This window comes from Rattus norvegicus, chromosome 14 (assembly GCF_036323735.1).
Source record: "Rattus norvegicus strain BN/NHsdMcwi chromosome 14, GRCr8, whole genome shotgun sequence".
Classification (NCBI taxonomy): Eukaryota; Metazoa; Chordata; class Mammalia; order Rodentia; family Muridae; genus Rattus; species Rattus norvegicus.
In genome coordinates, this window is record NC_086032.1 from 42,482,784 (window position 1) to 42,510,748 (window position 27,965).

At 45.1% G+C, this 27,965-nt stretch overlaps 1 protein-coding gene across 7 annotated transcripts in view; it reads left to right on the top strand.

Annotated features, from left to right (window-relative positions):
* Rbm47 (RNA binding motif protein 47) overlaps positions 1 to 27,965 on the top strand; it is a 138,079-nt gene that overhangs the window by 75,558 nt on the left and 34,556 nt on the right. The window contains exon 1 of one of the 7 annotated variants that reach the window (XM_063273130.1): positions 18 to 3,176. The exons of 5 other annotated variants lie outside the window; for them this stretch is intronic. The gene's annotated coding sequence lies outside the window, so the exon portion shown is untranslated. Of the gene's footprint in view, positions 1 to 17; positions 3,177 to 21,015; positions 25,117 to 27,965 lie in introns of those variants that run through there. One more of the 7 variants, XM_006250949.5, reaches the window with a different exon arrangement.

The following is a 27,965-nucleotide window of genomic DNA, read 5'->3' on the forward strand; positions in this document are numbered from 1 at the left end:
TACTTTGGTATTTATTAATATTTAAAACTGTGGATTGCATAGGCCTTGGCCCCCTCCCCCACCCCCTTCTTCTGAGGGCGTGGGGATGGTGATGGGGAAATATGCGGGTTGAGCAAGCAGAAAGAATTTTTTGGTAAATCCTAGTTTCTCAGTGGCTGGAAGTTCCTAAGGAGTTGTGACCTTCAGTTGTTCTCAGTCGTACGAGGGGGCTGAGCCTGTCATGGAGAGGTGTGTGAGAGGTGGCTTGAGCTTTTGCTCTGTATGTGGACTTCCGCAAAGATCCGGGCCTGTGGGTTCTGTGAGGCCAACCAAGTGTCACCTTGTGACTTGTACCTGGTGACTCACTCAATTGAAAGCTTTTGCTAAAAGGCGGCTCTGATTTCTTGAAAATTTTCTCCACCTCACCCCACCCCCCTTCCTCTTGTGTTAAGTTTAGACGAGATAAGTACAAATTAGAGGTTGTGGTGGAATCGGGTTCTTATCTGCAGATCTAGGTTTAGGCACAGCAACTTTAGAGTCTCTTTGCATTGTTGGCCGTGACCTTGGGGGATTGCTGGGTTAATTAATGTGCTTTGGGAAGACTGAGTGTTTATATACCTCCCCCGACTCCTTTGGTAGAAAATTTGAGCCCAGGTGAACAAGAGAGAGCCTGAACTATTTATTTTTGATCAATTATTATTATCAGCTTTCATGGTGATTATGCTGGACACAGAAACCTATCCATAGTTGTGGCTAAAACCTAAACAGGAAATCAGAAACTCTGAAAAAATACAAGCTTCTTAAAGTGGGGCCATTCCTGGCCAGTGGTGTGAGAGTGTGATGTAGAAAGCACAGCAAATGGAATCTTTGGGCCTTTCGTGGCAGTAGACAGAAGGGTGAGGTTGGTATTAATGGTAGAGAAGGCCATCTATCCTGCCAGAGGGAATCTGTGGCAGTTTCTGCGTCTTTGAACGGTTTCTAATCACTGTAAAGGTGCTGGCAGAGATCACTGCTTCAGAGTTGGAGGAAACGTCCTCTCTGCTAAACCTTCCGGGTTGGGTCCTGTGCCTGGGTGGATTGGACTCCATCTCCCAACTGGAGTTCAGGATGTGAGAAGGGCGGCATGTCGAGAGCTTAGTTTTGTGGACTAATAAATGGAGCAGTGGTTTAACTGCTTTGACCACTGAAAGGTTACGAAATTTTCAAAGAGTGAATTAACCTTTTCTTATCCCCCTTGAGATTTCAAGACTAGCTAGGCATGGTAGCGCATGCCTTAAATGCCTGCAGAGGCAGTCCTCCGAGTGCAAGGCCAGTCTGGTCTATATAGAGCAAGTTCCTGTTTTGAAAAAAAAATTTTTTTCTCTAAAATTTGGCTTGTCACACAAGTGCACGAGATTGTGCAAGACGTGCAGTTAGACCATCTGAAGTCCTCTGAAAGTCCAAAAGGGAGACTTTGGTTAGTGGAGGAGTCTGTGTCCTCACACCAGACTCTCTGAAGGAGGTATTTAACGTTAGCCAAATCTGAAACATGATCAGGGGGACAGAAAGGCTCTGGGAAGGGGGTCTTTAGTTTCTAGAGACTTCGAGATCTTCCTTTGCCCTTGTCTCATGGGAGAAGTGCCTTCCTTTCAATTTTTCTATATTTCAATCCCCCAGATGTGTGGGTATGAGTACCAGAGGTTATTTTATACCCTGTAGGGGATCCTTACCGTTTCACCATAGTTTGTTGATTGACAAATTTTGTTTTTATTAAATGGGGTGAGAATGCTTTTATGTCAGGTTGACTATGAGTAGCTGCCCTCTCTACAAAAGACTGGTAGTGTTCCTTTTTTTTTTTTTTTTCTTTTTTTCGGAGCTGGGGACCGAACCCAGGGCCTTGCAAGCGCTCTACCACTGAGCTAAATCCCCAACCCTGACTGGTAGTGTTCTTTTGAGACAAACTCTGTAGCTGAGGCTGACCTTGAACTCCTGTATCAGCGTGTGGAATGCTAGGCTGGGCTCGTACCTTCCTTTCTGCAGTGTTATCTATGGCTGGCCTGCTGCCTACTGTATAATTAAGCTGGCCTGGAACTAAAGGAGACCCACCTGCCTCTGCCTCGGAAGTGAGGGGATAAAGGCATGGGCCAGCACACCCAGCCCTTTGTTTTGAGAGAGGTTGTCCCGTCCAAGCTCCAGCTGGCCTAGAAATTACTGTGCAGCCCAGGTTCACTGCCAACTCCATTAATCCTCCCGCCTTAGACTCCCAAGCACTGGGATTACAGGGATGAGTAGCCAACCACTTTTTGATTGTATTTAGTCTCACCCCGTGAGGTGGACCCCATGCCATACACTGAGAAGGTGGTTAAGAACCTGAGATAACATATGTCATGGTCACTAGGGGAAAACCTACAATTATTCTGCTAAAGGGACATAGTACCCAATGGTGTGTTGCTATACCCATAGGTCGCAGCATCATTAAACCCTCTTTACTTTATATTGTCTCAGCTTTCAATAACATTTCTGGTTGTCAGACCCATCCATCCTTTAACTGTTTATTGAAAGTCCATTCTGGGATGGGTTGTCCTCTCTCAGTTCTTTTTTCCTGAGTTTTGAGGCAGGGTCTCACTGTGTACACAGGCTGGCTTTGAATTCGTGGCAGTCTTCCTCAGTCCCCAGTTCGGAGACTCCAGGTGTTTGCCCTTTGCCTGGTTTCATTTTTCAGTTCTTCAACATGACTTCTTGTATTTCCTCCTCCTACCTATCACCACAGGTCAGCTTTGGCTGTCTTAATAAATACGGAGTCTTGCAGTCTATGCTCCTGTGCCTGGCTGTCCTCACTTGGCACTTCCGTGGTATTTGCCCAGGCGGTTACGTGCAGCTCTAATTGATTTGCACATTTGCTACCGAGTTCTGCTTTGTAGGAAGAGACCACAATTTTTAAAAAATTACTTCAGGATTTAAAAACATGAGTGTGAGCTAAAAGGCCATGCCTCTGTGTGTCAGCTCTTCAAAGTTGGGTGACCTCATAAAGGGTGGGATAGAAATGTTATCACCTGAGAGAGCAGAAGGAGGGCCTGTCTCAGGGAGTGTGTTTGCTAAGCGCTCCACATGGGCCATTTATTTAACGGAAGCAGTTGTCTCAGGAGCAACTGCAGCTGTCTTATATGAGGAGCCCAGCCCGAGAAGCTTCGTGAGTTTACAGTGGAGCCTGACTCAAGGTGAAAATCGCTTACCATGCTAGAGAGCAATCTTGTCTTGGAGAAGACAGTTGGGGCCCTGCCACCACTATTTCCCAAGACTCCCTCCCTTACCCACTTCAGTGCTAGTGGTTGAATCCAGGGCTTGGCAAGGGACTGAGCTTCTGAGCTGTATATCCCAGCCCAAGGCAGCCTTACAGAGTACAGGGAATAGGCGTGTCCTTTCTCTTTCCTTTTGTAAGTCACTTGTTTGGAAGATAAGACTTTCTGGGTTCTAACTTGTTTGTTTTGCTTATAAATTTTTCTTTAAGATCCTCTCTTTTTTTTTTTTACTGTATTCATTTATTTTGGGGGTGGGGGGTTGGGCAGGCACACGCCACAGCCCCTGTGTGTGTGTGGAGTGAAGGTCAGAGGGCAACTCAAGTTGGTTCACTTCTTCCTCCACATGAGTCCCAAGGAGTTGATCTCGGGTCTCAGGGTTGACGGTAAAAACCTTTAAGCTGGAGTCGTATCACCAGCCTTAGCTTGGAACTTTTTCGTCCTCGATATATAGATTCTCAGCCCAGAATTCAGCAGCTTTGAAGTTTTTCCCTAACTTTAAGCTTTGGTAAGCTTGGATAAGGAGTACCCATCATAAGAGGGCTGAGCGAATTAAGTCTAGGAGTCAAAGGTCCCGGGCTTTAAAGTGGAATCAGAGGAAGTTCTTACAGCAGGAGCTCATGAAAGGCTGGGTTTGTACAGCTCATGCTCAGGGAGAAGAGTTCAAGGAAGTGAACGTTCTGGGGAAAATGTCACTGGACTCTTGTCCAGAAGGTCCTTTCTTAGAATAATAATAAAAGGGCCGTGTGCACCTTCACCGTATTTCCTCCTAGCTGCGAATGGTGAGATTCTGTTTTAAACTTTGGGTTAATGTAAAAGAAAGAGCCCGTGTGACCGAGTGACCTTTTCAGTGAGGCCTGGTGGCTGTGTGGGCCGCTCGCTGTCTCCCCAGTGGCATCTGTGAAACTATCCTGAGTGCCTCAGTCGAATATCTCAAGTCTCTTCTAGAAAGAACAAGGGTTCCTGCTTTCTGTGTAACCCGGGTTTGTCATGTCATGTACCCCTACCCTCACCCCCCCCCCCCACTGGTAGAGAGCCTTTCATAGGACACTACTTTTAAAAAAATATCAACTTGCCCTGAATTAATCCTCTCTTTAACGTTATGAACAACCACCAGAACAACATCTTGTAATTGTAGGGTTGAAAAGAAGAAAAGGAAAACCCACTTTCTTGGCCTGGAGACATTGTTCAGTGGCCCTTTTAAAGGACCCAAGTTTAGCTGGCAGCACCTTTCTGCGGGCTCACCACAGCCTGTAATTCCAGCCCCAGGACAGCCTCTTCCGGCCTCCACAGGCACCCAGACCCCGTGCACTCCCCTCACCCTAGACACACCTGTAAACACAATTTAAAAATAAAACACACCTTTAAAAACAATCCTTTCTCAAATCTCCATGTTCAACATCAGTGTTAGTCTTGCGATGTTAAATGAGAACGTTGAAATAAAGGACATGATGATCACAGATCTGGCCAGAAGAGCTGACGTGAGGACTTTCTACCTCCGTGTAGCCCGGCTTTCCTCTCTGGCCCCACTCCTGCCACCCGCACAGTGTGTGGTGACCTGTGTCAGCATTACCTTTGGTCTACGGGGCCTCTCAGAACACAGGCTTCCTAGTGTGCCTTCCATGAGTGAGACACTGTACCAAACGATTTATGGTTCCATCCCCGTCCCCACACAGCTTTGCTAGCTCAGAATTCTTCACCCTTCTCACAAGAGGAAAACCAAGGCAATGAGCAGTCAGATAATTTGCACAAAGCCATATGCTTGCTTGGTCTCCAGCTTCCGCTGTGTTCAGCCCGTCAACCACCACAGGTCTGAAGCAGTGCCTTTCCCGTATCCTCTTCCTCACAATTGAGCTCAATGCTAGAGGCCTTAAACAATTGTTTTCCCTCATAAGTCTTGACTTATCTACACCACGCCCTCCTGGTGAATAGATGCTGTCTTTGTAACTAGACATAGATATGAGTTAGATTTGATTTTAAAATGAGCCTTTAACTTTCAGAGCTGTAAAATCCAGAGTCAGGCTGGAGATATGGTTCAGTGGTTAAGAGTGGTTCAGAGGTCTTAAGTTCAAATCTCAACCATCTATAATGGGATCCGATGCACTCTTCTGGTGTGTCTGAAGATAGCTACAGTGTACTCATATGAATGAATGAATGAATGAATGAATGAATGAATCTAAGAAAGAAAGACAGACAGACTAGGGTCAGGGGCTATGAGGTTAATGGCCCTGCTCATCATTAGGATTGGTGACCTCTTTGAGGGGAATCCTGGAAAAGGCAGCCTTTGGCAGGAAATTGGTCAGATGACTCCCAAGAGCACACACAGGCGTTCTCTCTCTCTCTCTCTCTCTCTCTCTCTCTCTCTCTCTCTCTCTCTCTGTGTGTGTGTGTGTGTGTGTGTGTGTGTGTGTGTGTGTGTGTGTGTTTATAAAGGCCAGGGTGGAGAAGGCATGGCAACAGGCGGTTATGGTGGCAGAAGCAGGAAGCAGAGAGAGGAAAGGGACAGGAAGTGGGGTCCGACTATTAACCTCAAAACCAGGCTGAGGAGCACTTAGGAGCACTTGCTGTCCTTGCAGAGGACTCTGCACCGTGTGTTAACTCACAAGTGTGCATAGCTCTAGTTCCAGGGGATCCAGCACCCTTTCCAGTCTCTGGGTGTTCAGACAGACACTGGGTGTTCTCATGGCACACATACATATTCAGGCAAAACAAGCATATAAACATCAGAGGGACAATCTGGGGACAACCTTAAAGCCTACTTACCCCCAGTGACATATTTCCTCTTAAAAGTTCCACAGCCCTCTTGAGACAGGGCTACCACCTAGGAAGTGAGTGTTCAAACACATGAACCTATGGGTGACATTTCTAATTCAAACTACCATGTAGGGCTTCTGGGTCTGGCTGACAATGCTAGGCTTGTAGAATTGTGAGCCCCAGGGGTCCTCCTACTCTCCAGGGGAAAGATTCCAAATATTCACCACCACTGTCCTAAACATGACTTCTGGTAGTGATCGCTTGAGTTCATGTAAGAACAGCGCATTTCACAGAGCTGCCTGCCAGTGCCTTGCTTGTTTGAAAGATTTATTTATTTTTATGTCATAGGCATGATTGTTTAGCCTGCATGAATGTCTGTGCACCGTGTTTGTGTTGGTACCAAGGAGGCCAGAAAGAAGTCAGCTGAAGTTACAGACAGTTTTGAGCTGCACTAGAGGTGCTGAACACAGACTCCATTAGAGCCTTAAGTGCCCAGTGCTCTTAATTGTTGAGCGTCTCTCCAGCCCCTTGTTTTGTTATTCCGAGACAAGTTTTTGCTACATAACTCCTGCTGGTCTAGAAGCTGCTATGTAATTGAGGCTGACCTTGAACTCGTGACAATCCTACCTCTGCCCCCTGGAAGGTGGGATTGCAGGTGTGCACTACCACGCCTGATTGTCTCGAGTTCTTTTACTCTCAGTATTCTTATGAAGGAAATTGCAGAGACTATCCAAATTGTTACTGGTTTGGCTCTGTGGGTCATTGTTCTCCTGCCTGGGATAACAGGAGAAGTGGAATCGAGGGGTGGTCAGAATGGTTTCCAAGCGTTCAGGCAACCAGACAGATACCTTGGATGTCAGAGGGTCTAGCAGCCATCGTCCTAAGATTGACCTCCTGCCCCTCTAGTCTGGGTTTCCTATTGAAAGAGCTAGATAGCAGCCGGGCCCTTTTCCCTGCCTAGCACAGTGACCTTTGTTTGAGACTAAGCTTCTTCCGTAGGTATGCCAACACCGGGTGGGTTCTGAGCCTCATTTCTGAGGTAGGGTTCTGTGTGTCAGAGTCTGGCACCCACTGGAGTCCAGTAATTCTCGCTGGCCTTCCTTTCCAAAAGGATTCCTAGATGGAATTTTGTGCCCACGAATGAACCTTGACTCCCAAGGAGGAGTTCAAGACTAAATGATACTCCGTGTGACTTTCCCCCCATTTAAGGATTGTGAAACCCCAACATTTAAATCAACCATTGTTTAAATGACTGTCCTCCCTGTGTCTGCTGGCTGCATATGCAAACTCCGGAAGAAACTAAACAAAGATCTCATTCTCTTTTTCTAATAATGACTTCTTACTGTAGGGACCTAGGAAACACCTGCTTGACCACGCTGTAGTCTCACTCACTCTGTAACTCAGGAACTAACTTACATATAGCCCGGGATGGCTTCAAACTCACAATTCTCCTGCCTTAGCCTCCCAAGTGTTAGAGATTAGTATCTTTCGTTATTTAAATAGAAAATTAGAGCCATTTGACTACATTTTCTGCTATTGTTTGACATGTTTGTCTGGGAAAACAATAAGTAGCCCCTCATGGAGACAGCAGACTGAAAAACGCCCTCCTGTGGCTAGAATCCCACTTCGTGTACAATAAGGACTGTTTGTGCTGCATAAGAATTTGAATGTAGGAAACGGCCAGGGAGTGGCTTCTGTGGAAGGAACACAGACCTGGATGAGGGACTGGACTCACCTCTGCCCCTTGGTTTCCCAGGTCATGTGATTTAGAGAACCCTTTATACATTCTCCCCTGCTCTCTGGTTACCCTTCTCAGGAGCACTCCCCTTTGTACCATAGGAAAAATAGATTTGTTTTAAGTAGGAAACAGAGATTTGGATAGTGTGTTTTTAAGAGAGAAATTAGATATTGGGAGATGCTGGCTTATGAATGGTAGTGGGACATTTTTCTCACCCCCTCCCCTTTAGACAGGGTCTCACTATACATAGCTGGCCTCAGACTCACAAAGATCCACCTGCCTCTGCCTCCTGAGGGCTGGAAAAAAGGTGTGTGTCACCATACCCGGAAGTCCAGTATTGTTTAAAAATAGAGTCTTAGCCAGACTTTGGCTTCATGCCTGTGATCCCAGCACTTGGGATACTGAGGCAGTTACTGTAAGGTTACTGTAAGATCAAGGCTAACCTGGGCTAAAAAGTGAGATTGCCTCAGGAAAACAAAGAGGAAAGAGAGGGGGAAGGAAAGGAATTTTTATCTTATTCTTAAAAACATTTCATTTTCACCATTTTCGTTTAGAAATAAGCACTCATTGATCAATCCTAAGCAGAGTCTTTGGTAAATAATGGTCTATTTTTGAGTCGTATAAGAATTGTGACTAATGGACACTACTTGCTCTTACCAAGAACCCACCGCCCACATGGTGGCTCACAAGTCTTTGTTTCAAGGGATCCAATGACATCCTGCCATCTCTGCATAACAGACACACAAGTGATATTCATAGGCATCCACACATATACATAAAATAAAAATAAATCAATCTTTAAGGAAATTAAATGAATGTGCGATATTTTGGGTGGGGGAGATTGTCAATCCAATTCATTTAAGTAATCTAATCTTGTTCATTTGTTATGGGTTTTATTTGTTTTTGTCAGTTTTGTTATATTTTGAGACTCACTGTGGAGTCCTGCGTAACCTAGACTCTTCTTTGTAGACCAGGCTAACCTCCAATCCACAGAAACCTGCCTACTCTGCTGCCCAGGCGCTGGTTTGCACCACCATGCCCTGCCCAGTTTGATTTCTGCCAAGACCTTATCACAAAATTGAGGGAGAGAAGCAGAGGAGGAAGTGTAAACAGTCTAATTCGCTAAAGAAAACTTGTGGGTTGCAACTGAAGGGAGAAAACTGTCACCTATTTCCTGCTGTGGATGAGCCCGGTTTGCTTTTGCTTTCCCTACGCCTTGCCACCTTGCACATACGCACTCTGTATGGACAGTGTACATGAGGCAGTGAATATCAACCTTACAAACGGGAGCTAGAGAGATGGTTCAATAGTTAAGAGCAGAGGATCCTGGTTCCATCCCAGCACCCACATGGCAGCTCAACCAGATTTGAGGTATCTTGACACCCCCTTTTGACCTCAGTGGACACCAGGCAGGAAAGTAGTACACAGATATACATCCAGGCACAACACCCTTACACATAAAAATAAAACAAAAAAATGAGATTAAATGAGAAAAGATGGCCAATACTTAATTCAAGAATCTCATTGTGGGAGTGTGTCCTAAAGACAGGGTGCAAAATCACAGAACCTTTTCAGAGAATCTGAAAACCTGAATTCCTCCCCATCCATCACAAGATGGATCATAGATGTGCGGCTTTCAAACTTCCCTGTTTCTACCTCTTTTATTACCCTGTAGTAGCTGCTAGTCGTGTGTGTGTGTGTGTGTGTGTGTGTGTGTGTGTGTGTGTGTGTGTGTGTGAGAGAGAGAGAGAGAGAGAGAGAGAGAGAGAGAGAGAGAGAGGCAGACAGACAGACAGAGAGAGGTACCCAACACACTTCATTTTGTCTTTTGAGTTCTATGGCTAACAGAATTGCCGATGTTATTAAAATACTCCTGCTTGTAAACCTGTCAGTCACTAAGCGCCAAGCTGAAGGACAGCATCAGATGCCCTAGAACAAGCTACCGATAGTTGTGAGCTGTCCTGTGGGTGCTGGAAATGGGAAAACTTTTGACCACCTAGTTGTAGCTCACTGGTGGGAATTTTCAACCCCCCGAATTCTCTTTAGCTTTTCCAGGCTCGTACTGTTCACCACTGCCCTGGGCTCTCCCTTCCTTCAAAGGCAAACCTGAAAGTCACTGCCCCATCTCGTCTACCTTTAGAAGAATATTTGCTTTTCATAGTACCCATAACCCAGAGCACCAGCCTTAGGTCAGTGACCTTAGGTCTGTGACCACCTTCTTCTGTCTTGAGCCCACCTTTGGGGAAAGAACCCCTGGCCTAGAAAGAGCCTCTTTACTATATTGTCCTTGCTTTTCCATCCCTGGTTTTTAGTTATTCATAGTTCATATTTCAAAAATTGATAGAAGGAGAAAATGCTGGATATTAGTCACTGGCTCCAAATCTAAGATAAAATGTATGTCCAATCTTAACAAATCCGACCATTGCCAGGGTCTGTGCCACCAGAGGGCTTCTCACTCAGGTACAGCCATTGGCTTCTCTACTCTCTCCACCCTCCTGGCCAGCCACTCAGAAAAGCACAGGTTTAGCTAGGTCAAACATTTCTTAGCAATACAGGGGGTGGGGGTGGGGTTCAGTTCACTTCCTCCTCATGCTTGACTTCCCCTCAATTCAGAGCAGGCTTGATTCATCCAGTGAAGTTCTGTACTCCTTTCTCTGGACAAAGCAGCCAGGACATATCAGATTTGCCGTGGGAAATGTGTCCGAGTGATTACAGTACAACAGGTGGTGTGGCCGATATGGAGCATTCACCCATGTAACCCAATATGCAAGGCAGGCGACATCACCTCCCATGGTATCGGGACACCTATAAAATGCATGTGACCTTGGCGTAAAGGTGTGGTGACTGCACAGCGTCAGGACTTTTCCTTCAACCATTTATAGGCTGAAGATTGTATGATGAAATCTAAGCTAGGGGAAGCAGGGGTCGGGGTGGAGAGAGAAGGGAAAGGAGAGAGAATGGCCGCTCTTGCACACTGAGCCATCCCCGGTGTTCGTGTATATAGCAGCTGGAGTGACTCTGACTGAGTAATGAGAAAATCTGAAAGTGCTCCTGTCCCTGGAGGAGAAGAGCTAAATGACTGAAAAAAAAGGTCAGTGTAGTAATTTCATTCTTATATGACCATTAATTGAATATTTTAAAACATGTTGTAAAGACTTTGTATTTAATTACACGCACACCTGTGTTTGAGCCTGTGCGTGTAGGTGCCCGAGTGACCAGAAGAGGCCGTCAGGCCCCCTCTGGAACTGCTGGAGTTACAGTGAGCCGCCTGATGTGGGTGCTGGGAACCGAACTCTGATCCTCTGAAAGAGCAGGATACACCACTCTGAACTACGGAGCCACCCACATAGTTTCCACTGGCTGAATTGTAAGAAAAGCCAGCTATTCTAACAGTGTGCTAAATGGCGCTTGGAGGCATGTTCTTCCCACATAAATAGATGTTGGTTGTTCCAGCTCCTCTACCAGAGCTGATCCAGTGTTTGTAACTCTGCCTAGGATCTCCTGGCAATGTTCCCCTGTTCAATCTAGATTTACATTGTCCAGTGTGATAGCCAGGAGTCGAAGGCAGTACACTTTCCAGGCTCTGCTGGGGTTAAAGGTGTGTGCCATCACACCTGGCCATTGCTATTGAAATAGTTTAGCTTGTATTACCCAGGCAGGCTCTGAACCCCAGTCTTCCTGCCTCACTCAGCCTCTTGAGTAGCTAGATAAGAAGGACTTATCAAATGCCCAGCATCGTGCAGAGTGTTAATAGAATAGTACTGTACTCGGGCTCACTGCCTCGGGTTTGCCAAAAGGAAACTCAGGCCTGCTAGCAGTCTCAGGAGCGTCACCAAGTTTGGGGAACTTGTATCCTGGGAAATGATTTCAGAGAGAGTTCATTTTTTTTTTAATTTTGTGGCCCCAACCCATTGTATATGACCAGACTAAGCAAGACTGGCAGAGATTTCAAGGTACTTTCTAGAATTACTTTTACAAATTAATTACTCAATACTTATATATATGAAGCCTTATTTTTCTTTTTAAAAGAATTTTATTTGTGTGATGTGTGTGTGTGTGGCCTCAAACTGTGAGCCAACATCAACCTTTCCTCCCTTAAGTAGCTTCAAATCACATGTCATCTGGTCACAGCAACCAGAAAAATAGCCAACATATTTACCAGGGTCGGTAAATGCTCGAGAAGCCCAGAGGATTACCTGAAGCTGGCTCTGCTGCTGCCTTGGTTTGTGGGTGAGCAGGGTTGTAGGCCTGTGCACCAGGCCAGACTTCTATCTGTTCCCAGAGCACGTACGTGTGTACTTGCTTGCTTGGTATTGTACATGCTGGCGCAGTGTTTGTGGTTTCCAGGCATGGGAAGAGGTGGGGGAGATAGCAGGTATAAGCTGCCCCCTCAAGATTCCTCTGTGCTGGTGCTGCTGATCTCTGGTTTAGGAATCTTATATTCCACCCTGGTCCTGGCCCTATCTATCCCGACAGTGCTGGCACCAGGATTCTGTGAATACGGATAATCATTTTCTGAGGGGAGAGACTGCATCCTTACTTGAGTAAGTTTTTTGCTCTGAGGACAGAGTATTTGACTAGTTTCTCCTGAGAAACTATCATTTCTTACTCTCACCTGAGGAGAAAACCCACTTATGAGTATCTCTTGAAATGAACAGCAGAGTCCTGGAGAAAGCTGGTCAGGAAGAAACCACTATCATCTAGGTTATACACCGAGTCCCTCTGAACGCAGGGAAAGCCCTTGTAGCAGTGGCATGTGTAATCCCAGCACGTAGCCAGTGGACTTAGGCCAGCCTGAGCTATCTGAGCCCCTGTGTCATATAAACCTAACCAAACAACAACAAAACTCCCAAACCTCCAGCAGTGGCCATTCTGTTCTGCCTAGTGAGGACCCGTCCTTGTATATAGTCTAGTCGGTTGTAAGCTCGTGTGTGCTGAGGGTATCTGTGTGGTTGTAAAGCACATAAAGGAGGGTCGATAATTAGGTGTCAACCAAAGGCATCCTGTGGACACTCTGAGGCCTTTCATCTCCTCAGGAGAGTCTATGCATCCTCTGGTGCCATGGGACCTTCATCTTCACTACTAGGCCACATATTGCTGTCTCCAACCATTGCATGAGTGTATGTGTGATTCAGGGGTTGCTCTCAGTATTCAGCTCTTACTGGTAACTCTAGGATTGTTAGGAGGCTCGTGTGTGGTCTTTGTTGGATAGATCTGACATCAGAAGTTTACCCAAGGTAGCTAAGTAGTAAGGGATGGGGTTAGGGTTTGAACTCATTTTCTACCATACTCCAAAGCCTGTGGGGTTTTTTTTGTTTGTTTGTTTTTGTTTTGTTGTTGTTGTTGTTTTTCCTGAGGCTTGGCCATGGGTTTGCTCTGTGTAGGTGGTCTCTTGTGAATATCAGAGAGCAGCATTGGTGAGGAGATTAGAAGACAGAGAAATAACTGGAAGGAAAAGATGAGGCAGGCAGAGGCTGAGTGAGGCTCAAACCAGAGGCTAATTAATTACTGTAGCAGTGCCCTGGCCCTGGGCTCCCATCCCCACCTCAGCACAGTCAAATAGGCACAGACACCGTGAGGGAAAGGTCACACAGGGGCTGCTGAGTGAACAGGGACCAGAGAAAGCCTTTTGTTGTACTTCTATTCACTATGAGAATGACAGAGCTGGGACACTTAGCCGTTCACCCAGATGTAAAAATGGTGTCAAAATGGAGACATCTCTGATGTTCTTCTGCATGGTAAGCATTTTCTTATAAATATCTGAGTCTGAAATGAGACTAGGGGAGAAACATATAACCTGAACCTTCCAGCTTACAGAGCATGGGGAAGTTTTATTCCTTAAAAAAGAACAGAAAGGGATGGGTGGGAAGAGGAAGTCTAGACACGGCCCTGAAAAGCTCCCTTTGGAGAGTAGGTGATGAACGGAGACTGCCCGCTTTTCTCCTACTTGCTCAAGTTGTTATTACAACTTTTTAAAGTGACAGCTTTACTGGGACGTGGTGTGGCTGTTTAATGTGGGCTTTCAGGGGGCTTTCAGAAGTCCTCACTGCTGTGTGACCACCTTTCAGGGCATGGTCAACACCTTAAAAATCCCGGTGTCCATTACCAGCCACTTCTGCTTTCTCGCCCATCTGCCTTCTGACTCATAAACATGTTTCATATGGATGTTTTACAATACAGATTTATATCATGGTGCCTTCTTTCACTTAGCATGCTATCTTTTTAAAAATATTATTTACCCAGGGGGCCCCTACCTGCTTAGAGGGGGGGAGATTGTGGGAGGGGGTGACTGGGAGGGGACAGTGAGCAGGATATAAAGTGAATAATTACCAATAATAATAATAAATAACTTACAAATATATTTGTAAAAACTTTATTACAATTTTCCTTAAGTACGAAATATCGATCATAGTCTTTTGCCTCCCCCATCCCCCCCCCAGCTTCTTCCCACCTCCCTATCCACCCCCAAATATTTACTTCTAGCTTTCTGCTTACCTGGAATAATTCTCGATCACTGCATGGGGGGGACCAGGGGCAGGAGCATGGAGGCCTGAGAGGCTGTCGAATCTCCTGCGGCTGGAGTTATAAGAGGTTGAGCCCCTGGCTGTGGATGCTGGGGACTGAACTGATGAGATCCTTTGGGAAAGCAACCACTGCCCTTGAAAGAGTGAGCTGTCTCTCCAGCCCCTCAAGATCCGTGTGTATCATGGCATACATTCGTAAGCTTTTCATTGTAAAGCGGTGTTCTGTTGTATGACTATATCCCGTTTGTCTTTATACATTTGAGGGAGGAAATAGTGCTGCTGCAGCCTTTAGGTTTTGTGAGTGTGTGTGTTCTCACACGTAAGGTGATACAGGGGTGTGCAGAGGCCGGAAGTCAGCATCTCCCCTCACTCTCTGCCTTATCTTGAGACAGTCTCCTGTGGAACCTGGAGTTTCCCGTTTCAGCTAGACTGGCTGGACAGGGAGCGGCCCACCCCACCATTGGCCTGCCTGGATCACAGGTGTATGCTGGGTCACGCACTGTTTGTCCTTTTTTTTAAAGTAATTAATTTACTTACTCACTTTACATCCCAGTATCTCACTGTCTCTTCATAGTCCCCCCCTCCCCTCTCTCTGTCTCTCTCTGTCTCTCTCTGTCTCTCTCTCTCTCTCTCTCTCTCTCTCTCACACACACACACACACACACACACACACACACACACACACACACACACACACACACATCAGTCACTCCAGGACTAGGGGCGTCCTCTCTCACTGAAGCCTATTTTGTCTTTTGATGGCAGCCATTCCAGTGAGCATAGAATGACTGTGATATAACCGTGCATTTTCCTGAGGACAATGTTTATCCAGCCCCCTGTGCTTCGTGGCCATGCATGAGTCTTTGGAGAAATGTCTTCATCTATTTTTAGATTAGTTTGTCTTTTTTATTATTAATTTGTATATTTTAAAGATGTATTTTATGTCTGTAAGTACACTGTAGCTGTCTTCAGACACACCAGAAATGGGCATCAGATCCCTTTACAGATGGTTGTGAGCCACCATGTGGTTGTTGGGATTCAAACTCAGGACCTGGAAGAGCAGTCAGTGCCCTTAACCACTGAGCCATCTCTCCAGCCCCCTTTTATTATTAATTTATGGTAGTTCTTTACATATTCTAGATAAAAGCTATTAACAGAAATGTGCTTTGTAAATGTTTTCTCCCATTTTACTGTCTTTTTAATTATTTATTTGTTTGTTTTGTTTTTTGTTTGTTTGAGAAGTTAAAAGAAATCAGGTAGAAGAAATTTCTGTTTTATTTGCTGATTATTACAACACAATCCCAACCCATAGTATGTATTTATGGGACAGGTACGTGTCACCTCATTTGCTTGGAGGTGAGAGCACGGCTTGCATGAGATGGTTCTCCCCTTCGATCCCTTGGCTACTGTAATTTCTTACTGTAGACTGTTTCCTAAGTGTGTGCACATGCAATGGGGGCTGCCTTGTGTGGGCTGGGAACTGCAGAGTGTTGAGCACACTGTTTTCTCCGAGTTGATCTGACTAGTTTTACTTCTGAGCTTCCTGTGTGGATAATCAGTGTTTCTTTGCCTAACTGCCTTGGTTGGAGCCTCCTGTACAGCGTTGAACAAAATGAATTTTTTTTTTCTTATTCCCGATCTGGGGAAGGGAAGGTGGTGAGTCTTTTACAATTAAATTGTTGTAAGATTTTATTGTTTTTTGTTTGTTTGTTTGTTTGTTTGTTATAATTATGGAAGTTGGTGGATTGTGTCGTGTATTTCCATATTACTTTGATAATAATGTAGATCCATCTTTGTTACTATTGTGTGTTTCTCTGGTTGTTTTTCCTGTGGTAAGCCCATGGGATAAGTCATACTGGGTCATGGTACATAATACTTTTTAAAATTGGTTTGACTTTGACTTTTTAAAAAACTGTGTGTTGCCATGGAGGTAATTTTTTGCGGAGGTCAGAGGATAACCTGAAAGTATCAGTTTACTCCTTCCAACATATAGGTTCTGGGGAACAAATGCAGGGTCTTGGGCTTTCCCGCACCAGCATCTTTTACCCATTCAATTACCTTTCCTGTCTCCTTTGGTTGGAGACACAGTGGTCTCATGTGGTCAACTTTAAACTCTTGATCTGCCTGGTTTGTGTGAGTTGCTTTTAGTTGTTATAAAATATCACAACCAAAAGCAACTTATGAGTTTATTACGGCTTATGGTTCTAGAGGGAGAGTCCATAATGACCGAGGGAGGCATGGCAGCAGGCGGTCAGAGCAGGACACTGACGCGTCACAGGTGCCTGAGGCTGCCAGGTGAGGGCATCAGATCTGGAGCTGGTCACAGGGCTTGGTGCAGGAACTGAACTTGAGCCCTCTGGGAGAGCATCATGTGATCCCACCTGCTGAGCCATCTCTCTAGCTCCAGATCTCCTGTTTCTTATTCTTGGAGTCTATTTCCTCAGAAATGTATCTATTACACCTGGGTTATGGAGCTAACCAGTGCACACTGTTCATGACGTCTCTCTGATCCTTCTGTTTCTTTGTGTCACTAGTGATGTCTCCTGTTCTCCTGAATTTTTCTCTCCTCCTTGCCCTTTTGCTACAAGTTTGTCAATGTTGTTGGTTTTCTTTTTTTTTTTTTTTTTTTTTGGTTCTTTTTTTCGGAGCTGGGGACCGAACCCAGGGCCTTGCGCTTCCTAGGCAAGCGCTCTACCACTGAGCTAAATCCCCAACCCCTGTTGTTGGTTTTCTGAAAAACAAAACAAGAGCCTAACTTTTTTGGATTTTGTAAATTTTACTGTTTTTCCGTTTTCGTAATTTTTAGTTGTTTGAAAATTTGGCATGATGAGATTTCACTCGCTTACTCCCTAAATACTCATGATTACTTCCTCCCCCAGACCCTCCTCCCCCAGATCCATCCCTTCCTTCTCTACCCACCCACCCTTGTGCCTTTGTTTTTTTCCCACCCATTAAGTCCAATCTGAGCTTCCCCTGTATTCATGGCCATGTGGTCTTCGCCTGGAGCTTGACATTCTGCTTTGAGATAAGGCCTTACTATGTGCCCTTGGCTGGCCTGGTACTTGCTGTTTTGCCCAGGGTGCCCTTGAACTCCCCAACAGTGTGTGTGCTCTTGCGTTGACCTCCTGAGTGCCTCAGAGCCCAGCTCCTGTTGGTTTTCTAGCAGCTCTACATGCTGCTTGTCATCAGTTGCCTTTCTCTTCTGTTAGATCATTTCGCAATTCCACCGCTGTCTCCACTCTCCAAACTCCAGTGCATACGTTCACCGTGTGCGAACAGCAGATGCTAACGCCGAGACCCTGCAGGCTTCCCTTTGCACACTGTGTGGGAGAACTGAGTGCATGAAGGTGAACAAAGAGACTGGCCCACTGGTCTCTCACCCCTCTGTGATGAAGTCCGTGCCGCTTGGTGGTTCTAGGGCCAAGGCATAGGTTGTGGGGTCTTGTTGACTGGGTGTGACTTCTCTCTCTGCCACCCTCAACTGTAAGATATTGAGCAGTGTATTTAGGTCCTCAGAGCCACACTTTTGACATGTGTGGAATAAATAAGGTAGTCACTATGTTAGTGTGAGGGTTACAGAAGACTAACACGTGCGATACATTGAGCCCAAAGTTGGTGCAAGGTTAAGTATTTAGTTTTGGCTAGCACGTCTCTCGCTTACTGTCACTGTCACACAGGAGCCTGGAGTCATGATTCCGTTGGTTACCACATCTCTGTCACCATTCATTTACTGTCTGGCTGAGACACCTCCAGCAGCAGCCTGGTAGCCCCCTAAGGACCTGGATCTTAGCCTATTCATCGCTCATCCATAACGTAACACTGATGTAGCAAAGCAGGAGATGGATTTTCCTAAACAAATCTGAAACAAGCTGAGGGGTGAGGTCCATAAATTATGAAAATGGTACATTAAAAAAATTCTAATTTAAGTCTCTAGTGCTTGGAGTTCCCCTTTTGAGAAGGATGCTAATGCCCTTCTGAACTCTCCGGGCAGACGCTGTTAAAGCCCCGTTGTGTGAGAATATGTGGCTATTCTATGCTTTCTCAGAATTGCTTAAAAATGCATACAATTTTATTTTCACCCCGCAGCCAAACAATCATCATATTGTTACAACAAGGAAAAAAAGGTATCTGGATTATTCCGTATTGTGAAACCTTCGGATAGTCTCCTTCAAAGTTAAAATGTGCCTGGGTTTGGTATGTGCACATGTAATCTAGCCACTCGGGGATGTGACAGTGGATTAGTGAGTTTGAGGCCAGCCTGGGCTACATAGAGTATACCCCTGTCTCAAAAACCCAGTAATAAGCAAAAGAATTCATTAGTTACAAAGTAAATGGCATCATTTCCCTGAATCCTGGTAAATGCATAAGATGTATTTTGGTTTTGAGGGTAGGATTAATGTTTTGAAAGTTTTCAGAGTAAATAATTAAAGGCAGATGCTGGGAACTGAACTCAGGTCTTCTGCAAGAGCAGCGCCCTCTTTCTGAGCCATCTTTCCAGCCTCCTGGCTTTCACTTCCCAATAACACATTCCTGCCTTCTGCCATTGTACCACCTAGGTTCACATTAGATAGCTGCTACTATGTAAACAGCAAGCATTTGTGAGTTAAGTAAATCTTCACATGCTTCCATAAATGGCATTTTCCATGAGAAGATAAACGCATGTGATATATTCACATTATATGCTTCAGGTCACTCACTGTTTGTGGGTTTTGGTTTTTTGGGTTTGTTTTATTTTGATTTTTTTTTGTTGTTGTTTGGTTGGTTGGTCGGTATGAGGTTTCTCTGTGTAGTCCTGGCTGTCCTGGAACTTGTTCTGTAGACCGGGCTGGCCTCAAACTCAGAGATCCACCTGCCTCTGCTTCCCAAGGGCTGGGATTAAAGGCGTGCGCCATCACCGATTGTCCGCTGTCCTGTTTTAAAGGGTCTCACACTTTAGGCCTTGTCCCATGCTTGCCTCAAACTTGTAACAAACCTCTTGCCTTCCAAGTGCTGGGACTCCAGGTAACTACACTAGGCCTGGCACAGGTCTTAGATTGTATGACTAGTAACTCATACAGCTTCCTTCCCGGGGAGCCCAAGGACCTGCTGACACACTCTGCTCCCCACTCCTGCTCTCTTGCTCTGCCATTTCCTCCTGACCTTGCACAGCCCAACATAACCATTGTGCTGTCAGGTACCTTGCTCACTGTCTGTTTTCCCTACGAGATTATAAAGTTTGTAAAGGTGATACTTTGGTGGTTTTCCGTGACACTTATAACCCCCTTGCCTAGAATTGTTCCTACCAGTTAGAACAAATGAATTCTGTAAATGGTAGTTGGTATTAACTACTATTTTACCCTTTAAAGAATTGAAATGTCTTTGGTTCCCCTCCCCCCTTTAAAAATCAGTCTTAAGTTCAGAGACTTTTCAGTTGGACAACAGGTTTTGTTTTAGTCTATTTTGAGACTATTTTAAGTCTCGTGTAGCCCAGGCTGCTTTGACTCCCTTTGTAGCTCAGGAGGGCTTTGAACTCCCAATCCTCCTGCCTTCACCTTCCAAGTACTTAGATTCCAGGCATAGGCTACCGTGTTCATTAAATTTCATCAATTTGACACAAAGTCGTGTCACCTGAGAAGAGGGATCCTCAATATGGGAACTGCCTCTGTCAGATTGGTCTGAGAACATGTCTGTAGGAGGCCTTTTTCTTGATTGGCTGTTCTAAGGTACGTTTCTATTGCTGTGAAGACAAACCATGGCCAAGGCAACTTAAAAAAGAAGACATTGAATTGGGGACTCACTTTCCGTTTCAGAGGGTTATCAGCTCATGATTGCGGTGAGGGAGTGTGGCAGCAGGTGTGGTGCTGGAGGAGGAGCTGAGAGCCCATACCTGATCCACAAGCACAAGGCAGAGAAGAAGCTAACTGGGAACAGCTTCACCTCAAAATCCACCCTGAAGTGACCACTCCCTGTCAAGGCCACACCTGATCCTTCCTAAACAATTCCACCAACTGGGGACTGAGCATTCGTATAGGAAACGGCCTTTGGGAGACGTTCTCATTCAAATAGCCACCATAATGTGCAAGGCCCAGCCCACTGTGGTGATATCACTTCTTGGCTGGTGGTCCTGAATTGTACAAGAACACAGGCTGAGCAGGCCCATCATGGAAAACAAGCCAGTCAGCAGCATCCCTTTGTAGGCTCTGCCTCAGGCTCTGCTTCCAGACTCTTAAGTTCTTGCCCTGACATCCTTCAATAATGGTCTATGGCATGGACATGGAAGCCAGGTAAACCCCTTCCTCCACAAGTTAATGTTGGTGTTTATCGCAGCAACAAAAAGCAAGCCAGAACAGCTAGTCTGCCTGGCTAGGGCTTTAGTTTTTATACAAATCCACCCAGTGTGATGTAATGATTTAGAAGGTCACCTTTGGGATCAAAGCTCCCCTATACCTTTGTCTGTTTGCTGTGCTCAAGCTCTAAACCAGGGCTTTGATCATGCTAAGCAAGCAATATCCCCCATTTTTAAATTTTAAGATAAAATATCAGTGGTAGAGCGCTTACCTAGGAAGCGCAAGGCCCTGGGTTCGGTCCCCAGCTCCGAAAAAAAAGAACCAAAAAAAAAAAAAAAAAGATAAAATATCTCAGACTTTATTTATTCTTTTTTTTTTTTTTTTTTTTTTTGGTTCTTTTTTTCGGAGCTGGGAACCGAACCCAGGGCCTTGCGCTTCCTAGGTAAGCGCTCTACCACTGAGCTAAATCCCCAGCCCCGACTTTATTTATTCTTTACCCCAATATGTATGATACTATGCTAAGTGCTATAATGGAGCGTTTGCCAATCTAACCGGGGGGAATGGTAGTCGGGTGCCTTTGTTCATTCAGGTGTGTGGGAACTTCTGTGTAGCCCATCTCCTTTCCAGTGAGCTATAATTAGGTTCATGGCCGACTGTTGCTAACACTATTAACACTGCTCTGTGGCTTCAGTACTGATATTTGGCACAGGCTAACACTTCAGTGCTGTGTGTGCATGTGTGCACCTATATGAGCAGTTTCTTTCTCTTACATGTTAGCCATACACTGATGCAAACAGTAATTTTAGCAAAGCTTTCGGAATTCAGAATAGCACCAAATGAGATGCTGAGGTGGCACTTGCCACCAAGCTTGATGACATGACTCAGAAACCTCATGGTGGAAGGAGAGAACTGACTTCTGCAAGCTGTCCACTGATCTCTACACACTTATGCCCACCCCTCCGCAAATAATTAAATATTACCAAGTGTATCTCTAGAAACAGTATATTACTATTATAAGTAAAAGCAAATGCATACTGGTATGGTCTTTACATTGGTTCTATTGTAACTTATAGATGAATTGAAATTTAAAAATAATACTTAGTAGGTTTGATTTGGCCTGATCAGATATCCCCTGTATTTAAAATAGCCAATGAAGGGCTGGGAATACAGGTCAGTCAGTACAGTGTTTGTCTGGTAAGCAAAGGAAAAGTCCCCAAGATCACAGTGATTCACACTGGCAAGTGGACATTATGGTTCACACCTATATCCCATCCCATGGAAGATGAGAGGAGGATCAGGAGCTCAAGGTCATCTTCAGGTACAGAGCAAGTCTGAATCCAGCTTTCAATATATTAGGCCCAGTCTCAGAAAAACAGCAAAGAGTAAGATGTTTGCCACCCAAGCCCGCTGACCCAAGTTCAGCCCCCAGGACCCACACAAACAGACAGAGAATACACCTCAACAAACATGTCCTCCGATCTCTGCCCCCACTTGGCTCATACATTCCCTCACTCAATTATCATACACACACCCCGTAATAAAATTTACCTGAAGTAAGTAAAACTAGTCGATGTAACTTCTAATGTCTAAGCCTTCCTTCCCCTGACTAGTCTCAAGTTTGTTTCTCTCCTTTACACAACCAAGTCTACCTTAGGGCTTCCATGCTTTGCTGGTACCTTCCGCTTCTCTACCCGCCACTGCCTGGAGTTTTGTGCAGACCGAGGACCAGCTCTTCAGACAGGGTTTGCTGCTTGCTACAAGCCTGTTGGAGCCAGAGTGGCTTGCATCACATCTGTGTGCTCACGGAGGGGCTGCTAGGAGTCGGGGGACAAGGTCTATGTAATTGAGGGAGGTAACTTGGTTTTTCTACATTACTTGAGTTTATTAAAGCCAATTTTGTTTGAAGCCACAGCAGGAAGATTTCACTTGTTTTCATGTTGAAGGCAGGCTATAATTGTCATAATCACTGCTTTTACGTCTACTGTGAAAAGCTATTTGCTCTTAGGGTCCAACTCTTGTGTGTTTTAAAGCCGGGGCTCAGCGCATGCACTTACACCCGCCCCGTGAAGGGCCCTCACTCTCAGGCCCTCCTCTACCTTGAAACTCACAACCCTCGAATGTTTTTTGTCAAGATTTTGCACTTTAGGGCAGTGTTTATCATAAGAACATACACATACTCACATTCTTACAAAAAGCCCCCAGACCTGAAATACTAATGTTCAAAATATTCTATAAACACAGGAATTTTTTCTTAATACTAGTTTTTTTTAAAGTGTATCTAGTCTCATGTGTATGGGTATTTCACCTGCATATCTGTCTTTTGCACAGTGGGCTTGCAGTGCCCACTGAAGCCAGAAGGCAGCATCAGATCTTGTAGAAGGTGAGCCTCCATGTGGACGTAGAGAACTTAACCCTGGTCTTCTGCAAGGACAGCATGTACTCTTACCTTCCGGGCCAGAGAAGAACGCTCAGCAGGTAAAGGCTCCTGCCACCAAACCTGTTAACCAGAGTCTGATTCCTGGGACCCTCTTGGTGAAAGGAGACAGTCACCTGTCCTCTGATTGGATGGTCGCTGAGGCACACGAGACACCCTAAGTAAATAGATACTTTAAAAAAGTTTCTAGGTCCTATTTGTAGTTAAGGAATTATATGTAGATCAGGCTGGCCTCAAACTCAGAGATCTGCCTGCCTCTGCCTCCCAAGTGCTGGGATTAAAGGTGTGCACTGCTACCACGACCCCCAAGCTTAAAATATATATTTTAAAATACCGGCTTAGTCTCTAGACTCTTCAATTAGCCTGGGAGTTTGGTTTCATGTAATAGTTAACAGTTTATAATATTAGATTTTTTTTCTTTTGGATTTCTACCCTGCATTAAGTATCTAATATTTCTCAGTATTTATCATTTTATTTAGATGTCATAAAACTTTATTTTAGGGGCTGGGGATTTAGCTCAGGGGTAGAGCGCTTACCTAGGAAGCGCAAGGTCCTGGGTTCGGTCCCCAGCTCCGAAAAAAAGAACAACAAAAAAAAAACTTTATTTTATAAAATATGGATAGAAGAATAGACTGGAAACACACTTGCCCCTCTGGTCTTTTAACAGTCTACTTAAAAAAATCTTAATTCAGTGAAGTGAAGGAAGGGAAAACTTGAGGTCATGGCCTTGTCGGTTGGTCGGTATTTTAGGATGCAACCCCGTGATTCAGGCTGGCCTTGACCCGGTTATGTAGTTAAAGGCGACTTCGAACTCCTGACCACCTCCCCAGCACTGGGATTGCAGAGGTGCATCAGCAAACCTAGCTTCCCTACTCCTACCTTGGGGTGCGACTCAAGGCCTTGACTGGGCTAAGCACACCCAGTACCACTGCTCTGTGTCCCAGTCCGAAATGTTAGCCTAGGAAGATTGACAGGTTTTCACTTCTGTATAGGCTGTGGAGGTCACTTTCATTCTTGTTGAGAGAGTACCGCGTGGGTGTCACATGGTGTCAAGACCTAACCCCCCCCCCCCCGCCTCAGTTTCTCCCGCCTGATATCCTACTTCCAGAGGAATCTTGTAAGAGGCTCCACCTCAGGTGAGATGGACTGTGTGACTCCGAGGTGCTTTGGATCGTCTTCCCCACATGTTGTCTTTATTACCGCAAAGCTCCTTTTATCAAACTCTATGTCTGTGTGGCACACCACTTGTGTCAGCTTCTCACAGGTGAATCTATTTCAGCTTCAAATTAACCAACATGTTCATGGGGGATTTTTGCATTTTTTATCATATTTATAAATAGGGTTTTGGTAGTGTTTGGATGGGAGAGTGCCGAACAATTCAAGTTATCTAGCCTAGATACGATAAAGGTGGGGCAGGGGGAAGTTTACTAAAACTTAAGCATTTCCAAGAAGTCATGGTAATACCTTGTTTTTTCTTTAAGGCTTTTGAGGCAGTCTTACTAGGTAGATTATACTGACTTGATATGTTGAACCTCCAAGTGCAGTCCCCCAAATTCTGGGATTAGAACTGTCACCCTGTCTAATACCTCACAGTGTCTAATAAAGTCGCACAGTGTCGCTTTTTGGTATTTGCCAGACAACTTTCTGCTCACTTAAATGTGTTTATTTAACCCCCACAACACCCCACGTGAAGCAGGGATTAGTACTTTTCTTATTTATATTAAGCTGTTTAAGAGCAGTGGGCACCCATGTGATTCTCTGAGGTGAGTGGAAAGAAAACCATTGATTTCCTTCTAGTCACAACTAAAATATTTCCATCAAATTTCCTTTCTGTGCAATGTCAGTGTCTTCTTGGGATTTCCCCAGTCGTCTCTGTTAGACTAGGATTCGCACTTATCTTTGTATGGCTACTAAGCTTTTCCCCTGGACAGCTGTGGCCCCTCCCTGCGTTCTGAGCCACGCCTTCAAACTCATTCCAGGTGTCCTTAGCGAATGACTCCCAAGGCTAAAAGCCATTGGCCAATGCAGAGCCTGGAGCCACGTAGGGCAGAGTCACGCTCTTCCTGGGGTTAGGGGCAAAGGTTGCTGAAGCCAAGCCGGGCTGTGGTCGAAATTAGCCTGTGCATCCAGAATCAAGCCTGGAAAGGTAGGGAGACCTCATTTATTTCCATTGAGGTGTGGAGAAGGGGTTGTGTTTGGTTAAGGCAGTTTAGCACCGGTCTATCGAACAATCTGTTTTGGTTTTGTTTTAAAAGCGGTGTATACATCTATAAGTTCTGGAGAATTTTAAACACTGCTCTATTTGCCTCCAGTTCTCTAGTTATGGGTAGGATTTTTTTTTTAAAAGACGTTGTTTAGTCTTACAGCTTTCTACTGCATATACTTGAAAAATTCTAGATTATTACAAATATACCTTAAGAGTTTTGCCCTTTAAGCCATACAGTATAAGCAAGGATTTGTCAATGGTGTCTCATACATAGGTGGTCTTTAGGGAAGAAAATGGTAGTATGATAATTTGTAAAACTGTAGGCCTGGTATTTCCTCTTGGGTGCTCTACTCTGAGTCATTCTTCATCAAACTGACAATAGCTTTAAAAAGTGAGTTTAACTTATAGGCTCTGTGCTCATTACTTTAACTACAATATTTAGGTCCACTTTACACGCTCTGTTCTAGTGTTAACCACAACCAACGACCAGAAAGCAGTGTCTTTTTTACCCATCTACCTAAAAATGAAGCAATTTGCATAGCTGTCTAAGCTGGTCGAGTGAAGAATCTCTCTGGTCTTAGGAGCCCTCCTCCATCATGGTGGGAGGCCCCTTGCTGCTATCATCAGTCAGGATTGGCACAGAGCATTAGATGAACCTGTCACTCGTCAGCCTGTAGTGTCAGCTGGCTCTCACGGCTACTCACCCGAGCGTTCTCATGTCAGTATCAAAGGTAAAGACTTGTCTGTAGTGTCTGTAACTAGTTTTCCACTTTGTTCCCAAAGTGGCTTAGCGTGGGTTTGTAACAGAATAGATTGGGCATTTATTTAAGGGTTGAGACAAGAGAATGGGTTACTGTGGTTGTCACTGGATATTAAAGGTGAGTGCACACATACGTGGTGTGTGTATGTATATATGGGTGCTCTCGTGCATACGTGTGTGGTCATGCCATGGTGTACTGACTAGGTCGGAGGACAGCTTGTGTGGAATATGTTCTCTCCTGCCTTTTCCTGGTCTGTGGGGACCCACCAGGTTGTCGGGGTGGCTGGCACAGTAACTGCTTTCCTGACTGAGCCTTCTTCCCAGCACCATTCCATTTTTCTTAGTCTGATGTATTTATTTTAAGAGGTTTCCATCCTGAAATATCCCGTTTTCACTAGATTTGCCCAAAATGCCTTTTCTTCCTAAAGTTCACTCTCAATGGCGCCCTCCAATGCCTCTCGCTCTCACTGATCTGAGGATCAGGCTTTCAGGACAAGCAATGGCGTTAACTATTTACCTAGCTTTGGAGGATAATTACTAACCATCTTCTCGCTGTTTCTCAATCCCAAGCCGAGGTTCAAAGGTTCAGATGAACCTTGCGGATCAGAGGTCAGACACGAATTGCTGCAATTTGTTGCTGAATTCTGCCGATATGACAGAAATTCACAGCTATGAGGATCACTCGACCCACTCCTGCACACAGGCCGGGCCAGGCAGTTAACAGTGTCATTTGTACAACTCAGCCTTTGGCACCCAAGTTTAATAAGTAACTAAGTGGTGCCTTAGGTTTCCCTGGTACAAGGTGCATGTTATAAAAAGGGTCAGATGTCACCGTGCAAAGATGAAGGTGGTGAGGAGCGGCCATCTCGTGGCTACCACCCATGAGCTATACATAAAGACTCCGCAGTCTGCTTGGCTCACATTTCTACGGTGTAAATTTTAACACACTCATTTTCTTGGTCTGAAAGAGATGTGTCCTTTTGTAAAAGGTTCGTGAAAAAGAGCTGTCTGATTAGGGATCATTAGCCAAGAAGTAGAAACCAAAGCGGTAGATTTCACTTAGTCATTTCACAGGATCTTTGATTTCTCAAAACCTTTCCAAAATGGGGTGGCTCTTTTAAGAATTTGGGGACTAAAGGTGGTGGCTCAGACCATGTGATCCCAGCACTCAGAGAGCTGAGGCATGAAGATTGCTGAGTTTGGGGTCAGCCGTGGTCTTTTAGAGGTTACAGGTCACGACTGATTGACTGTTGCTTTAGGCCTGTGGCAAGGACACATACCATGGTGCATGATGGAGCCAAGATGCTTCCCTCATAACCAAGAAGTATAAAAGCAGAGCCTGGGGTCCCACATCTCTGTCAGGTCACTCTCAAGCAATGACCTAAGATTTCCTATGAGGTCCCACCTCTTACTGCTCCCCCAAGCCTTTTGAAGCATAGGCCTTTGAAGGGACCCTAAGATTTAAAGCAGTTTGTCCTTTTTTCTTTTCTTTCTTCTTCTTTTTTTAATAGTGCAATTGGAATTTTCAACTCTCCCAAACTGGGACCTATTGGGCTCTCTTACAGTGTGTACTAATTTGGAGCTCGGATTCTCAACCCCTCTGGGTTTGAATCTCAGCTTAACCATCCATGTCCAATCAATTGAACTTAGTCTCTGGTCAGTCTCTCACATGAGTAGAATTATAGTTCTTGCTTCCTGTGACTGGAGCAGCAATTAAGTGGATGACGTCACTCCAGGGATGCTCAGCACAAATGCCTGATGTACAGTGAGGATTCGAGCAAGGACTGAGCTGTGCTGCTGCTGTCACTGCCTCCAAGCTGGGGACTTAGCCTTGCCTATCCTATGTCTCAGCCTGGTGTGACTTCCCCTGGGTCTCTTCATTTCAGGAGAGGTAGACACAGAAGTGCACAGTTGGATTCGATGATGGGGGCAGGGGTGGGGTTCAGGAATCATTCTTTGAATATCAGGCAAAAGCATGCTTCAAACTGTCCATTTCAGGTCTACCTCTCTCTGTTTGGACGCTGCGTTT